The sequence below is a fragment of the Dioscorea cayenensis genome, chromosome 12 (genome assembly GCF_009730915.1).
Source record: "Dioscorea cayenensis subsp. rotundata cultivar TDr96_F1 chromosome 12, TDr96_F1_v2_PseudoChromosome.rev07_lg8_w22 25.fasta, whole genome shotgun sequence".
Lineage (NCBI taxonomy): Eukaryota > Viridiplantae > Streptophyta > Magnoliopsida > Dioscoreales > Dioscoreaceae > Dioscorea > Dioscorea cayenensis.
Window position 1 is genome coordinate 6,058,540 of NC_052482.1, and position 11,114 is coordinate 6,069,653.

Here is an 11,114-nt window from a genome sequence, read left to right on the forward strand (position 1 = left end):
TTAGCGGTGTTTTACCATACAAACGCCACTATATTGCAACACCGAAGTTGGAATGTGCTGCTTGGATACCGGCGTATAAGATAAAACGCCGGTATTTTGGAGGCGTTTAAATAATAAATCGCCGGTAAAATACCGGCGTTCAAGATAAAAAACACCGCCAAATGGCGGCGTTTTTTACAATATAGTGCCGGTATAATACTGCCGTTTAATTTAATAAACGCCACTATTTTACCGGCGTTCAATTAAATATACGCCGGTATAATACCGGCGTTTTATATATATACGCCGTTAATATGGTGGCGTTTATTTATAAAAACACCGCGATTTTAACGACGACTGTAACGGCGGCACATTTGGCGGCGTTTTATTATATCGCCGGCATATACAATAGTGGCGTTTAAAAACGCCACTAAATGGAGTAAAAAACGCCGCCAAAGGCATACCCTGGTGTAGTGCAAGTACTTTGTTGTATAAAGATAGTGTCTCTTTCTTTGCTAATTATGCAGTTTAAACCTGAGGAGATAATTGTTATTGTGAATTATTTTAAAGCAGAGGAGATAACTGCAATCTTAGTCTTGGATGGCTGCATGCATCTCATCTCTTTATTAGTTTTTACCTTAGTAGAGTGGCAGTCATGCTTATCCTTTATAATATATTATTTTCCTAGTAAATTATAATGCAACATGGATTAATTATATATTTATATATTTACCCACAGGTTGGAATCTCAATGTGTTAATACATACATGCACATGAGATTTGGTATTTATCTAAAAATATATAATTCTGAAAGCTAATTTATGTAACAGTTTGACAATATATATAGATTAATTACTAAATTCTTGAGATAAAGACCAATATAACTTAGACTTAATTAAACAGATAAAATTTCCAAATAAACTAAACATCTTTCCTCTTTTTTGTGAATATTCAATACTCTTTTTTCATCGAATGGATTATCTTTTGTACATGTTGATTTGTCATGTTATTCAATACTATATTTCGATGGCCATTGACTTTGGTTTTGCACGTTTTTATAAATTAACTTTTTTTTTCCAATGAATGGATTATGGGTGTATTTGTTCATTTCTCATTTATTTCATAACTGATTGGTTGTAGTGATTGTTGATTTTGCTGTGTTTACAAGGCTTCTCTTCTTGTTTAATTTTTTCATTGAATTTATCGTCTATGTATTTCTTGAGTTCCCATGCATATATATTTTTCTATATAAATAAAATATAATAAAACTAAACCATGCATGGTAGATAAATGTAATAAAATATAATAAATTCACTTTTTATATATGTTATTGCATCCACATTGCTCCGTTATTGTGGGTTGCTCATGTTATTAGAAACACAATTGTATTTTGTTGGGTTTTACAAATCTAAAGACCAATGTTGATGTCTAAAGCCAACCAATTAATGTTGTGCAAAACCTTGTTGAAATGTAGATGTATGACTGTTCTACCAAGTAACATATAACATGTGGAGAAAATATTTGTCCACCAAAGTTAAATTCTTATTTATATTTCTTCTTCTTCCTTTCTTTTTGTTGCTCTCTTGCTTGCTTTTATTCATCAAATTTCAATGATCTAATGATCTAATCACCGTGATACAGCTAGTCAGCTACAAATGAATAAAGTTAGGGATGGTTGATTATTTATTTATTTACTTATTTATTTTTGTAGAGAATAAGGATGGTTGATTGATCTATGTCCAGGTGGATGGGGAACTTACAGAGACTTATAAAGGATATATATATATATATATATATTATATTCTCACTTGTTCATAATTTGTCTCCAGCTATTTTCAATTATTATAAGTCAAAAAACAAATGACATATTCATTGTTTTTTGAAAATATGAATGTCCTGCAACTGCAACTGCAACTGTAGTTTCTCTGCACACAGCCATACAAAATGTTCCATATCTTGTGCATCAAACTATTGTGGGGCCTTTGCCTTCGCTATCAAAGATACATGGGACTTAGCCTGCATGTGGCCAGCGCATGATGCGTGATAGTGACACAGAAAGACGAGAACCCTTTGCTTAGCAAACTTTAATCACAAGTCCTTTATCTTTTGACAAAATGTTTTATTAATACTGATGGTGATGGTTGGTGGGTTTTTTTTAGTCTTTTGACTAATTGCAAGTTGTGTTGGCATAATTTTTTTTAAAATTTAAGGGAGTGTGTGAAATACATCATAAAGTTTTGGAGATATACATGAAAGTATTCAAATTGTTCCATAGTGGTTTACATCTATTTATTTATTTATATAATATAAAGTGTAAATATTTATTCAAAGTGGTTTCAAAGACAGGCGATCCGATAGATTTTTTTTTAAAATGAAATAGAAAAATTAATCAATTGGCTGATAATTTTCTTGTTTATTAAATTGAATGATGTTAGGTTAAATAAATAAAGTGGAGATGTGAGCTTTCTTTATATGTAATCATGTTGATTGGCAGTGGCGGAGCCAGAAACTATAGGGTAGGGGGGCGAATTGAAAAAAAAATTAATTAATAATTTTTTTATATTTTTTAAATTTATTTATAAATTAATTTATAGTTTAAAGTATAAAAATTAGTTTTTCAAAAATAAATTTTTACAAAAACTCTATTAAAAATATAATTTTATATATTATATAAATTAATTTGTAAAAATCAAAAACTAAAACATAGATTGTTTTTATAAAATATACTAGATAGATAAAGTAATTTATAAAATATAATAAATTTTTGTAAATATATTTTTAAAAAATTATTATGTTTAGATGATAAGGATGAATTTGTATAAAATTAGATTTTGGATTAATTTGTATAAAATTTGATTTTTTAAAATAAAAATAAAAAACTCTAGAAAGAGATTAAAAAAAAATATTTAAAGAGAGGGAGAAAAATCCAATCAAATTAAAATAAAAAATAAAATAAAATCTTTAAAAAGAGGGAGAAAAATAAAATAAAATCGAGAGAGAGAGAGAGAGAGAAGGCCGCCTGGAAGACCGGGGGGAGGGGGGCGGCCCGCCCTCTTCCTCCGCCCCCGTGTAAAAGTAGGGATGTCAACGGGGCGGGGATTTACCGGGGGATACATTCCCCGGCCCCGGCCCCGATTTTCCACCCCTATCCCCGACCCCGGCCCCGAATCCGAATACGTGGATTTTTTTTCCCCATCCCCGTCCCCGCGGGGATTTTTCGGGTATTCCCCGACCCCGACTAATAAATTAAATTATTATTATTATTTAATTTAAAATTTATATTATATTATAAAATTCTCATAAAAATGAAATGACTATATCAATAATTTTCCATTAGATGCAAATGAAACATACATTAATGGACTTGAAATTAAATGACAAATTGGCTTTGGAGCAGAATTCATCACATTTGATCTTTAATTCACCTATCCACCACACTTAACCTATTTATGAAACAGTTTGACATGCGGAATTTGACATTAGAGTTCACACACCAAAGTCATTGCACAGAATGTGGAACTGCAGGAAAACATGGAAAGGTAGCATTAGTAATTTTAACTTGGATTCATTGAGCACTCTTCAGTTGTAGTGCAAGTACCATTTTGTAGTAGTAAACAACAAGAAACAAATTTATATATATTAGTAATAAATTGTGATGAGACACAATAATACTTGATCTTATAATTCAAGGTCAATCATCTAAATGCAACACCCATGATGACCACATAGTATAATTAAAAATATACCTTTATTTATTCCATCTCTTCTTCACTCTCAAAAATCTTCATTAATAGTGCCATATGTATCTTCTTTTTTTGGAACACTCACCTATAAAAACAAAAATAATATTCATTTAATACAAAATAAATAAAAGTTATAATTTTTTTCAAATAAATTTGATTACCTTCAATATCTTTCAACAACCAATTTTGCGTGCACATCAATGCCTCCAAAGTATTCGCATGAAGTCTACTACGATGAGGACTCACCAATCTACCACCAAGATCGAAAAGCAGATTCTAAGCCATCTGTAGAAATTGGAATAGCCAAGATGTCTTTTGGCAATCATTTGCAAAAATCGGATAACGGAGTCCACAACTTTTTCCACCAAGCTAAAAATGTCAAAATCCGGAGTTCTTGGCAAGACTTTTTCCTCCAAATAATGATCTAACTCCGACTTCAATATATTTTTGTTTGAATCACTCACATAGGAATCAAAAACCATCAAGGAAGCTTGAATTAATAATGTCATTCTCCTTTTGTTTCATTACATGAAGTTTGCCGAGTAATTTTTGCTAATTTGTGTAGAGCTTTCATATTCATGTAACAAGTCATAACAATAACTTGTAATCCTTTTGAATTTCATAATCGGCTAAATGGCCATAAAGATGAGGAAAAAAATATTCCATTAATTTCAACTTATATCTTGGATCAAGCACGGTAGCTACTCCCATGATTCCATGAACCGTTTCCCAATATTTGTCAAACTTTATTGACATACTTGTGGCCATATTTCTGATAGTTTCACTAGGAGATTTAACCCAAGTGCTTAAAGAAACTTTAATCTCACACATCAATGGAAAGAAAACATTGGATGTAGGATATTTTCTCCCCGAAAATGCATTTGAAGCCGTATAAAATACATGCAACTTTTTACAAATCTCCTCGGCTAACATCCAATCTTCTTCGGTTGGTGTAGAACTAAAATGTGGGTCCGTTTGTTGCAAACGATAAAAAACATCTTTATATTCCAAAGCAACACTAAGCATCAAATATGTAGAATTCCATCGAGTCTTGCAATCAAGCATCAATTGTTTGGAATAATTTATATTCAAAATTTGCACATTTTCTTTGAAAGTTTGTAGTCTTTTTGGTGTGGCCGTCCAAAAAGAAACACTATCTCTAACCCTCTCTATTCCATCACCCATGAGCTTTAACCCATCTTGAACAATTAAATTCAAAATATGTGCACAACAACGCATATGAAGCAATTTTCCATGCAACAAGAGATGATTAGGATTAAGCTTAGACACTAGGATATCAACCATAGCATCATTAGTAGTGCAATTATCAACCGTCAAAGTGGACAACTTTCTTTCTATGTTCCAATCAAATATGCATTTCAACAATTTTTTAGAGAGAACGGCCGATGTATGTGGACAAGGCACATAAGAGAACCTAACAAGTTAAGAAAAATTACATAACTATAAGAAATATAATAGCATATAAGCTTACTTTCATAATTATAACAATGCAAAATAAGATTAGTAAAATAAACTACTAGAATGTCAATAAATTAAACATACCTCAAAACCAAACTTTGCAAATTCCAATTGTTGTCAATAAAATGTCCCGTGATAGCCATGAATCCTTTCTTTTGATTTGAAGCCGTCCACATGTCGGTAGTTATTGCAACCCTACTTAAATTCTTCTTCAAAAGGTCAATGATCTTGGATTTTTCATTAACATAGATCTTCATTATATCATTTTTTTAATTGTATTCCGAGAAGGAATTTTTGAACATTGGTTGAAGATTTGTCGAATATTTCTTGAACCCATAATGTTCAACCATTGAAATTGGGTATTCATGCATTATTATCATACTAGCAAGATCTTTTTCTTGAAGATTCTTGATCAAATGTGTAATTGCTAACACACATTTTTTTCCATCCGCCTTCCATTGTTGTTGCACTAATGTTTTTTGTCTCATGTTGTTGAAAGGCCTCATTTTGCAAATTTTATGATGGTCATGCAAATGTTTTTGTTCCATTTTTTTGCTCCCTGCACCAAGCAATTTCTTGCAATAATTGCATTCCGCTTTATCAGAATCACCAACTTTAATCTTTTTAAAATGTTGCCAAACAATTGATTTCAATCTCTTCTCACCAACTTCTGTTGTTTCTTCACTAACTTCAGTAGGAATGTTTATAGGTGACTCATTTGGTGACTCCATAGGAGAATCAAGTGGAGTTAGTGAGCCATCAATTCTTATAGCGGATTGACTACTACCAACCGGAGTAGAACAATTACCACCTTGAGATGCCATCACTTCTCTATACAAAATATATGCACATATGTTAATTAATTGTTTTAAGTAGAACTTAGCAACCAAAATGGATAAAATATACTAATCATTATGAACAAAAATTAAAAAGCATTCAAAAGTAAATTATATTCATAAAACAATAAAAACAAAAAACTAGAATTCTAACTTCTATGGACCAATTCAAATATATGATACTTCATTCAAATCATCCAATCTACCAATAAAAAAATCTAGAATTCTAACTTCCATGGATCAATCCAAGTATATCATACTTCATTCAAATCATCCAATCCAAGTAAATTATATACTAACTATTATCAATCAAACTATATCATACATTCATACTTCATTCAAATCATCTAATCCACCAATAAGAACTAACAAGACTACATTCATACTTCATTTAAATCATCCAATCCACCAATAAGAACTAACAAGACTACATTCATACTTCATTTAAATCATCCACCCATTCATACTTCATTTAAATCATCCAATCCACCAATAAGAACTAACAAGACTACATTCATACTTCATTCAAATCATCCAATCCACCAATAAGAACCAACAAGACTACCCTTTTAAACCATCATAAAAAACAAGAAGGAAAAAAAAAACACAACATCATATAACAAAATGCCTTCAAATTGAACCAATTAAAAATGGAAAACAAAAAAGAAAGCATGAGTAGCAACCTTGGGTAGTAGACTCTTAAGGGGATCGAGTTCTTGATGGTGAAAGTGTAGCCGCCGGTGGGTTCAAGGTTTGGAGATGGTGATGACTGATGAGGCAGACTTTGGAGGAAAGATGGTGATGTCTAGGGCTTTTAGAGAAGATTAGATGATGATGGATCGGGTATTTGCTTTTAGAGAATATAGTAAAGACTAAAGAGGCTAAAGGTAGATGTTGGATTCGGGTTAACGGGTAAAGATCCAAAATTTCTCACATTTTTTTACATTTTCAACCTTTTTTTCTAAAAGTTTTACAAATGAACCAAAGATGAAAGATCTTTAACTTTTTCTTTTTTCTTTTTTTTTATATCCATATAAAAATTCTTTTTACTTAATAATATCATTAGGATATAAATATATTCGCACTTATTAATTATGTTATATCCATTATATTCTTTTTACTTAATAATATCATTTATAAAAAGTTTTACAAATGAACCAAATATATTCTTTTTTTATATCCATTGTTTATTTGATTTTTTTATAATTCAAATTTAATTATGTTATTAAAAATAGTTTGTTATTTCCATTGATCTTATTCAATCTATAATGTCTATTCATTATTTTCATCTAGGTATTGCCTTATCGGCTTTGAAATGCTAAATTGCTAATTGCTAATCAATTCTATTTTTTAATTAATATAAATTATTTTTTAACTTTTTTAAAAGATAAATACATAATTTTTCTTTTTATTCATTAGATTAAGATCCTCTCTTCTCTAATCTCATCTCGTTAATCTCATAATCCCTAATTCAATTATAATTTATAATTAATTAATATAATGAGATGTGTTTTTGTTTGTTTGCCTTATCGGCTTTGAAATGCTATATTGTTGTATTTTTAATTTGTTGTTTAGACAAGTATTCTATCATGTTGTATTTTTATTTTTATTGTTTGGACAAATGAATTGTTGGTATTTTATTTTGTTGTTTAGACAAGTATTATATCATGTTGTATTTTATTTTGTTGTTCATGAAACAAGTATGATGTTGTGTTTTTTTATTTGTTGTTTAGATGAATGTCATATTGTATTTTTAATCCTTAAATGTTTTTAATTACAAATGTTTTTAATTATTGGTTATTTACACTTTAACCCCACATTTGTTTTTGTAATTATTTCAATAATTTGTTTGTGGTCTTTTTTAGGCCATTTTGTAAAAAAGAAATTGTTATTTAAATATGAAACATTATTTGAAATAACTCAATAAGAATTATTATTGGTAATTATTAAAAGCGGAATTTTTTTAAATTATTTTATTAATATTATTATTATTATATTATTAATATTTTGAAAATAATGTGGATGCTGGTTGCCGGGGTTATTTGTTAATAATATTATTATTATTGTTACAAATAACAACCCCGAATCCCCGATGCCGGGGTTGTTATTTGTAACAATAATAATATTATTATTAACAATAATAACAATAATAATAATAATAATATTGTTATTAATAAAATAATTTAAAATAATTCCATTCTAATTTCAAATAATGTTTCATATTTAAATAACAATTTTTTTTAAAAAATGGCTTAAAAATAGACCACAAAGAAATTATTGAAATAATTACAAAACAAATGTAGGGTTAAAGTGTAAATAACCGGTAATTAAAAACATAAATGTAATTAAAAACATTTAAGAGATTAAAATGAAAATTTATAAAAATAATATAAAAAATAAAAACTTCAAAAAAAGGATAAAGAGCCGGAGAAAACATTACCGTTCTAGCTAAAAAACAAAAAATTAAAAAAAATTAAACAATAAAAACGGGATTTATTTTACCCTTTTTTTGAAAATCCTATGAAAATGGGAATAATTATGCCATTTTCCTAAAAAACACTTAAAACCGGTATAACAATTACCGTTATACCTAAACTCGTAAATAATTAAAAATATGTCTATTTTGGAAATTAAATAAAAAAATTGCATTTAAAATATTTTAATTCCTTAACTTAATCCATTTAAATAAACATAATCCATTAACTTAAATAAATAAAATATATTTAAATAGAATATTAAATAAATTTATTAAATATTAAATATTAAATATGTCTATTTTGTTTAATTTTTATATATATATATATTAAATATTTATTATTTGGGGTCGGGGCGGGCGGGAGGGTATTCCCCGACCCCGGCCCCGACCCCGACGGGGAATTTTTTCATGCCCCCGGCCCCGGCCCCGACCCCCGAAAAAATTCCCCGACCCCGGCCCCGACGGGTCGGGGAATCGGGTTCCCCATCGGGGCCGGGGCTCATTGACATCCCTATGTAAAAGGCAGAGAGGGAGGAAGGGGTCCGCCGGCGACAAGGGGGGGCGGCCGCCCCCCCTCTCCCTCCGCCCTGTTGATTGGTAATGATAAAGTGGATGCTAATGATTCTTTTCTACTTTTGCAGGATAAGTAGCTTCAATCCTCCTCTTAATTGAGTTGTGCATGGTAGTTTAAGTTTCTGATTACTGAAAACATCCTTGTGTATGAAGATCAGGAATTGAAAACAAAGAAGAAAGGAAGAAAGTCTATGATTTTAGGTTTTTTTTTTAATGTGCCATCCATGGATTTGATAGGTTTTCATTGTGCTACTTTGAATTAATTATGTTTTCATTTTGTAAAGTAATCAAACATAATACAAATAGAGATATAAGGAATTTGGCAAACAAAAATTTCAGTGTAGAATTTTATTAACAATTTTGCTATAATTTGAGGTTTTTTTTATTGATGGTTGTACATGTGAAATTTGATGGTTGTGCATATAAACCTTATCATAGTACAAGTTAAAAAGAGATGGAATTACACTAAGGAGGCGTTTGGATTAGGGGTTAGAAAACTATTAGAATGGGAATGATTATAAATAGTGATTTATAACCATGTTTGGATATATTACTATTAACTTGGTAATGAGTACTATAGGTAATATCATTCTATATAGTAAAGGTTTTTCATTACCTCCAAAATTGGGGGTAATACTATTGAATGTGAATTGACACTTTTGCCCCTAGATAAGATTTAGTTAAATAATAATAATTAATTTATATAACTAATTATAATAATTAAAATAAATTATAATTAACGTAATTTAATTACTATAATAATTAAAATAAATAATAATTAACAATAATTATTTAATATACATATTACATTATAATAATTAAATTGAAATGACATTTTTGCCCTTATAAAGATTTAATTAAATAAAATAGTCAATAAAAGTATTTCATTATGGTAATTAAAGTGAAATGACACTTTTACCCGGTATATATTTAATTAAATAAATTATTGGGAAATGACAATTTTACTCATAGTTGAGATTTAATTAAATAATAATAATTAATTTAAATAACTAATTATAATAATTAAAGTAAATTATATTTAACATAAAATGTGTCATTTAAATATTATAATAATTAAAAATAATAATTAGCAAAAAAAATTATTATATTATAATAATTAAATTAAAATGACATTTTTGCCCTTTTAGATTTAACTAAATAAAATAATTAATAAAAGAATTTAATTATAATAATTACCGAGACTAGATATTTATTTATATGTAATTATTTTATATATTAGGGGCATTAAAGTAATTTGCATATAATCTCTATCACACTTTTCCCATTCCCAATATTTATTCTTTCCAACCAAACACCTTTTTCATTACCATTACTTTTCCCATTCCCATTCCCATTCTCATTCCCATTACCATTACTTTTTCCATTACCATTACCATTCCTATTCCTTGATCCAAACGGACCCTAAGTGCTAAGTGGAGCATTTGCTTGGAGAAATGGAATTTGATGGTTGTTTGTTTGTTTTCATTAACTTTGTTTATATTGAAAGTACAGACAAAATAGTAATCAATTTCTCTCTCTTTCTCTCTCTCAATGTTCCTTTTTTCTATCTATAAATAGTCACATGTTTAATTTATAGTTTAACCAAATGAACTATCAAAACTTGCTTGTAGCCACCATCCATTTGAAGGATAAACTTTGGGGTTTGGTTGGCATCTTAAGACTTAAGGATAAACTTCGCTTTAGATTTTTATGCCGCTATTCTTATAATTAAAATTCTCTTATGATTAATATATTCTTTCATTGCCATCTTTGTGAATGCTAATTTAGAGATGCAAAACATGCGCTCAGACCGACAGTGGATGTATCAAAGGAGAATAAGAGGATTAATTGATCCAACTTTTATAGTTGGGGTAACTTCATTTGTGGAGTTTGCTAAGGCTCACCCAAATTGTCTTGATGGTCATTTGATGAGATGTCCATGCAACCACAAGAAATGTCGGAATCGGAATTTTTGGATGAAGATACTGTTAAAGCGCACATTGCCAAGTATGGATTTGTGGAGAATTA